This window comes from Cebus imitator, unplaced genomic scaffold (genome assembly GCF_001604975.1).
Source record: "Cebus imitator isolate Cc_AM_T3 unplaced genomic scaffold, Cebus_imitator-1.0 Scaffold68, whole genome shotgun sequence".
Lineage (NCBI taxonomy): Eukaryota > Metazoa > Chordata > Mammalia > Primates > Cebidae > Cebus > Cebus imitator.
The window spans coordinates 6,970,707-6,978,456 of NW_016107383.1; positions in this window are offsets into that span (position 1 = coordinate 6,970,707).

Genomic DNA, 7,750 nt, shown 5'->3' on the forward strand with positions numbered 1-7,750 from the left:
TACATTATATTTAATTAAAATATAAATTAAAGTCTCTTCTATTACAAGAAGCAACAGTCACCAGAAACATATTTTTTTAAATGACACAGGCAATGGAATTGGCAGAAATGGATCCTAGAACAGCTTTACAAATACCTTTAAATTTTAAGGGAAACATAGTCTAATAAGGAGAGGAATGAAGGATTAAAAACTGGAACTTCTAGAAATGGGATAATATATGAATGAAACATTTCACTGGATGAGATTAACAACTGATTAACACCAGGAAAGCAAGAAAAAAACCATGGAATTTGAAAGCATAACAATAGAAAACATGCAAACCGAAGCACAGAGGGAGAAAAAAATTGAACAAAAAAAACAGAGCCTTGGTGACTCAGGAGAGACAAAATCAAATGTCAACATATGTGTGATTTGGGCTTAATAAAGAGGGAAATAAATTAACAAATGAAATTATTTGAAGAAATACTGGCAAAAATTTTTGCAAATGTGATGAAAACAGTAAATGTATATATCCAAGATACTCAACAGAACCTCAAGCAGGATAAACACAATGAAAACCATATCAAGGCATATTACAATAAAATTGTTGGAAACTTACGATAAAGAAGAAATCTTGAAAGCAGCCAGAGAAAGAAAATATACACTGTATACAGTGTAAACCATAAGAATAGGCAGACTTCTCATGTGACACATTGTAGGCCAGAAGACAATAGAATGGCGTCTTTAAAGTCCTAAAAGAAAAAAATAAATAAAAAAGCTATCAACGTAGAATTTTATGTTAGGTGGAAATAACTTTAGAAACAAAGGTAAAATAGAGTTTTTCAAATGAGCAAAAGCTAAGAAAATTCATTGACAGCAGACTTGCACTTTAAAAGATATTAAAGAAGTTTTTCATCTGGAAGGAAAACAATACCAGATGAAAACTTGAAATTAAACAAGAGAATAAGGAATATTGGAAATAGTAAATATGCTGTTTTATATATAAACACTCTTTTCTTTACCAACATGTAATGAATATATAAGAATATTTGTGAGGTATTTTACACTCTGTTTTTCCTATTAAATCTTTGAAATCCTTCTGTTTTACACTTATATTACATTTCAATTTGAACTAGCCACATTTTAAGTATTCAGTAGCCATGTGTAGATGAAGGATTAGTCATCTGAAAATAAAGTGTTTGTGTTATTTATTTTGTCTCACTCTACTAGAATGTAAGCTCTGAAACAGCAGTTACATTTTCTTATCCACACCTGTAGCCTCTGTAGCTAGAACAGAACCTAGTACATGGTAGGTAATGTTTATTTCTTGGATTAAAAGTGTTTCAAGGAAGAAGACATGGATACTGTATACAGCAGATAGAAATTATAAAGTATGTGTTTTGCGAGCTAGAATGGTTCTTAAAGGAGGTTTAGTTAGTATGGAATTCCAAATTTGATGGCTGTAGGTTTAAATCTCAGCTCTATCACCTGCAGTTGTGTGGCCTTGGGCAAATGTTTAGCCTTGATTTGGGGATGTCTAAAGTGGATAAGGCATGAAAGCAATTGGTCCCAGGAGGGAGGGTATTTTTACTCTGACATTGTTTTGAGTTGCTGGGGCATGATGATAATAAAAAGTCTTATTTTTATTATTTAAAAAATTCCCAACAGACAATGCACCCCCATCCCTTGTCTGTACTTGAGTGTACCACTGTCATTGCTTCATCCTTGATATGCTACTGCCTCTGTGAGCTTACATTTTCTCACCTTTAAAATTATTTTTGTCATTTTATGTAGAAAATATTTTATAGCCCTTATTACATCCCAGGAAATTCTCAAGGATACACACACACACACACACTCACACACACAAACATACCCCTATCTACACACACACATACACACACCCCTATCTAAATATATAAATACACACATATCTTTATACATATGTGTGTGTGTGTGTGTGTGTGTGTATCTACACATCTATCTATATATCCATCTCTATTTCTATCTCTGTGTAATTTTAGCAACAATCCTGGGAGAAAGGCAATTTTTCGATTCCCATTTTACAGATGAGGAAACAGAGGCCCAAGTTTACATAGCTGAGAAGAAGCAGAGCCAGGTTTTTAACTCAGGCAATTTGACTTCAGAGAATGCACTCTTATATTGCCTCTCCATAATAAGACCTACCATATAAAGTTGGAGATACTGAGTGGAAAATAGCCAGCATGGTGTCCAGCCCACAATAGATTTTCAGTGGACAGGAGCTATTCTTATTATCACTATTAATAAAGTTTTTATTGGTTGAGAATCTGAAATCACAGGGAGGGTAATAACACCCCAAGGGTACACCACTATTCAGAAGCAGACAGGGCTTAAGGTATATAACCTGCTGATTTCCAGTCATGCCACGTCTGTCCACTGTTAACCCTTTATGAGAAACTAAGAAGAAATAACCACTGGAGGAGTAAAGAAGAACTGTTGACATTTTAATTAAAGACGCTGAGAGTTTGCTTTTCTCTTGTGTGGTTTGAAGTCTTATTCTATCTGATCCTGGGAATTCGCTCATATCCTCCACAGGGATTTTTATGAAGAGAATATTCTAAAAACATCCTTTCCCTGCCCCAGCTTCTTACCAGAGCAAGAATGGTGTTTAATATTCTAAGGCTCTTATATGTCACGATTTTTTAACTTTAGTCACACTTAAATGTTTTTATACATTTTTAAAGCATAATTTAAACTTTCAAAAATCTTAAAATTATGGTGCAATTTACATAAAGTGCACCAATTTTAGGTGTGCAATTCAGTGGATTTTCACAAAAATGTGTATGCAGCCATGTTGCTACCACCCACATCAAGATAGAATATTTGCATGGTGCAGTAGCTTGTGACTGTAGTCCCAGTTACTAAGAAGGCTGGGGAGGGAGGATCACTGGAGCCCAGGAGTTGGAGGCTGCAGTAAGCTATGATCACACCACCGCACTCCAGTCTGGGAAACAGAGCGAGACCTTATCTCAAAATAAATAAATAAATAAGAAAAGAAAAGAGAAAAAAAGGAAAAAAAAAAAAGATGTAGAATATTTCTAGCACTTCAGAAGGCTCCCTCATGTCCCCTCCTTGACAATACTCCCACCAAACATAACACCATTCTGACTTCTATCAACTGAGATTCATTTTGCCTATTCTTACTTTGAAAGGAATATGGGGTCTGGCTTTTTGTTGTTGTTGTTTATTTAACCTGATGTCTACAAAGTTCGTCTGTATTGTTGTGGGTAGCAGTAGTTAGTTTTTTATTGTTGAACAGTATCTTTGGTGACTATACCACAATTTATTTCTCCATATTTTGGTTTTGGACACTTATTAGTTTCCAGTTTGGAAGTATTCTAAATAAAGCACCAATGAAGTTCTTGTATATTTTATTTAATGGACACAAGACTTTATTTTTATTGGATATATATTCACTCATGGAAATGCTGGGTCATAGGATATGTATATGATTAGGATTAAAAGTTAATGCAAGGAGTTTCAAAGGAGTTGTACTAATTTACAGTTCTTCGGTGTGTGTTATATCCTCAACAGCTGGCATGGGTGCCATAACTCTTCAAAATAATCTGTTTTTGAATATTCGGTTTCATTTTTAAGCAATGTATTAGATTACATGTAATTAATTAGTTAGCAAAAGATTAAATTCTCATAGTTTAAGAAATTCCCACTGACAATTACAGCATTAGGGCCATAGGCATTTCGTCTGTACTCTCTTATTCAAATCAGCATTATTAAAGTATAGTTCACACACAACAAAATACACCAATTTTAAGGGCAATAATTTGTTGTGTTTTGATAACTGTATATGGATATGCAACTGTATAAAATTACCAATTGTGTAGACCCCATAGTAATCATAAAATGGAACATTTTCATCACCCTAAGAAGTTCCTTCATGTCCCTTTCAAGCTGTTAAAAGAAAAACTTCAGCTGAATTAAATTTAAAGGAGTTTAACTGAGCAGCAAACTACTTGGGAATCGGGCAGACCCCAGAATCACAGCAGATTCAGACAGATTCCAGCGCAGCCATGTGGTGGAAGAAGATTTATAGAAAAAAAAAAAAAAAAGGAAGTGAGGCACAGAAATCCAAAGCGAGGTACAGAAACAGCTGGATTCGTGGTTAAGGGTTGGCGTTTGCCTTATTTGAACTCTGCAGTGTATGAGTGGTTGATGCCCTGCCCAGCTAGGAGGTAACCTAGTCGCAGTCTGCCAGCAGAGGCTTTGCTGAGCTGTGGTGGGCTCTGCCCAGCTGCTGTGTGAATTTCCCTGTGGTTTTGTTTCTAGAGGTATAGTTAGAACTGCCTCAGTAAAGGTGGATTGCCTCAGCAGCGGTGGACTGCCTTGGTAATGGCAGACGCCCTTCCCCCCACAGAACTGAACCATCCTGGGTTCAGCTGCACTTTCTGTGAAACTCTCAATCCATAGCGTTTCAGATTTGTGGTCTTTGTCGGGGTGGGACCTGCCCAGCCAGATCACCTGGCTCCCTATTTCAGCCCCCTTTTTGTCAGTTGAATGGGCAGTTCTGTCTCCCAGGTGTTCCCGGTGCCAGTTGAAATGGCTGCCCAAATTTGTGAGTTTTTGTGCGGAGACCCACTGCATGGGCTGAAACATCCATGCTGGGAACTCATGGCACTTTTCAGCCTGAGAATCTCCTGGTCTGTGGGCAGTAATAACTCCTTTGGAAATGTAGTGATTACTCACCCTCTGCATTGTTTTTGCTGGGCACTGCACGCCAGAGCTGTCCCTATTCGGCTATCTTGGATCCACCTAGCCAAGACTTATATTTTGTCATTTTGATAATAGCCATTATAACTGCTACAAGATGATATATCATTGTCATTTTAATTTGCATTTCCCTAATAATTGGTGTGATGTTTAGCATTTTTTTCATGTATCTGTTGGCCATTTGTATGTCTTCTTTTGAGAAATGTCTATTCAGGTATTTCTTACATTTTAAAATCAAGGTTTATTTTTTGATATTGAGTTCTTTTTAGAGGTTTTTTTTTGTGTTTTGGCTCTTAATACCTTACCAGATTATTGACTGCAAATACTTTCTCTCAACCTATAGGTTGTTTCTTCACTCTATTTTCCTTTGCTTTGTAGAAACCTTTCAGTTTGAACTAATCTCCTTTGTCTATTTTTGCTTTTATTGCCTGAGCTTTGGGTGCCAAATCTTAAAACAAATAATTGCCCAGATCGATATTGTGTAGTTTTTATCCCCTATTTTTTTGAGTATTTTTATAGTTTCAGGTCTTATATTTAAGTCTTTAATACATTTTGAGTTGATTTTTATATACAGTGTGAGATAAAAGGTCCAATTTCATTCTTCTGCATATGAATATCCAGTTTTTCCAACATCATTTATTGAATAGACTGTTCTTTTTCCATTGTATGCTCTTGGCACCTTTTCAAAATCAATTAACTGTAAATGTGTGGGTTCATTTCTGGGCTATTTTGTTCACTGGTGGATATTTCTATTTATATGCCCATACATGCTGTTTTAATTGCTATAGCTTTGTAATAATTTAAAGTCAGGTAATGTGTTGCCTCAAGCTTTGTTCTTTTTGATGGAGAGTGCCTTGGCTCTTCAGGGTTTTTTTGTGGTTCCATATGAATTTTAGGATTGTTTTTCTATTTCTGTTAAAATGTCATTAGAATTTTGATAAGGATTACATTGAATCTGTAAATAGCTTTGGGTAGTATGAATATTTTAACAATATTAATTCTTCCAATCCATGAACACAGGATGTCTTTTCATTTAGTTGTATTTTCTTCAATTTTTAAAATTGTTTTATAGTTTCAGCCAGGTGCAGTGGCTCACGCCTGTAATCCCAGCACTTGGGAGGCTGGGGTGGTGGGATCACCTGAGGTCAGGGTTTTGAAACCAACCTGGCCAACATGGTGAAATCCCATCTCTACTAAAAATACAAAATTTTCCAGGTGTGGTGGTACATGCCTGTAATCCCAGCTACTTGAGAGGCTGAGGCAGGAGAATTGCTTGAACCTGAGAGGGGAAGGTTGCAGTGAGCTGAAATCGCCATTGCACTCCAGCCTGGGCAATAAGAGTGAAACTCTGTCTCAAAAATAAATAAATAAATAAATAAAATAAGTAAAAATAGAATAATTCTCAGTGTACAGATCTTTTACTGCCTTAATCTCTACTATGGCTAAAGTTAGGATTTCTAAACGTTCTTCATGCTTGTGTAATCATAATACATAACACTTACATATATGTTTTAAAAGCTCACACATATTCAACATTGACAATATATTAAGTATTGTGATAAATTCTTTATATCAATTTTTATATTTCATTCTCATAAAAATGCCCTATGAAATTTGTGTTATATTTCTGCTCCCTTCCTCGTCCCCGTTATATGGATGAATAAATTTAGTCACATGGAAATTAAGTTATTTGGCTGGGTGCAGTGGCTCATGACTGTAATTCCAATACTTTGGAAAGCTGAGGCAGGTGGGTCACTTGAGTCCAGAAGTTTGAGATCAGCCTGGGCAACATAGCAAGACCCTATTTCTACCCACCCACCCCCCCAAAAAAATTAGCTGGATGTGGTGGCCCACGCCTATAGTTTCAGCTACCTGGAAGGCTGAGATGAGAGAATGACTTGAGCCCATGAGTTCAAGGTGGTAGTGAGCTATGATTGCACCACTGCACTCCAGCCTGTGTGATAGCACAAGACCCTGTTCCAAATAATAATAATAATAATAATAATAAAACAAAAGAAATTAAGTTGCTTGATCACAGTTACTTAGTAAGTATAAGAACTGAAATTTGTACCTTAGTCCATAGGTATATATTTTCAAGAATCAAAATATACACTACATGGTGATATTTAATTAAGCAGATACTTGTTATAATGCTACTATATGACAGGTTCTGCTCTAGGAAATTTCTCATTAACTACTATGCGAATCCATCACTAAGTACTATTAATTTTATCTCTTAAATGTCTCCCAAGTTCTTCCCTTTCTCTCCTTGTCCAATGACACCAACCTAGACAAAACCACTATCATCTGCCATTGAGATTATGGCAACAGATTCCTCATAGACATACAAATATTCATTTCTGGGTCCACCCAATCCATTGTCTGCTCTGCAGTCAGAGTGTGTGTGTGTGTGTGTGTGTGTGTGTGTGTGTGTGTGTGTGTTTTCACAACAAAAATCTGCTAATATCATATTTTTGTGTGAAATCCTTCAAAGACTGTGGAATAAGTATTCAAATCTGAATGTTTGGACCTTTAACTACTTCTACAGTCTCTTTTTTTTCCCATTTATTTATTTTATTGCATTTTAGGCTTTGGGGTACATGTGAAGAACATGCAAGATTTGCATAGGTACACATGTGGCAGTGTGATTTGCTGCCTTCCTCCCCATCACCTACATCTGGCATCTCTCCCCTTGCTATCTCTCCCCAACTCCCTACCCCCCACTGTCCATCCCCTATTTCCCCCCAACTGACCCCAGTGTGTAGTGCTCCCCTCCCTGGTCCATGTGTTCTCACTGTTCAACACCCACCTATGAGTGAGAACATGCGGCATTTGATCTTCTGCTCTTCTGTCAGTTTGCTGAGAATAATGGTTTCCAGGTTCATCCATGTCCCTACAAAGGGCACAAACCCATCGTTTTTGATGGCTGCATAATATTCCATGGTGTATATGTGCCACATTTTCCCTGTCCAGTCTATCATCGATGGGCATTTGGGTTGGTTCC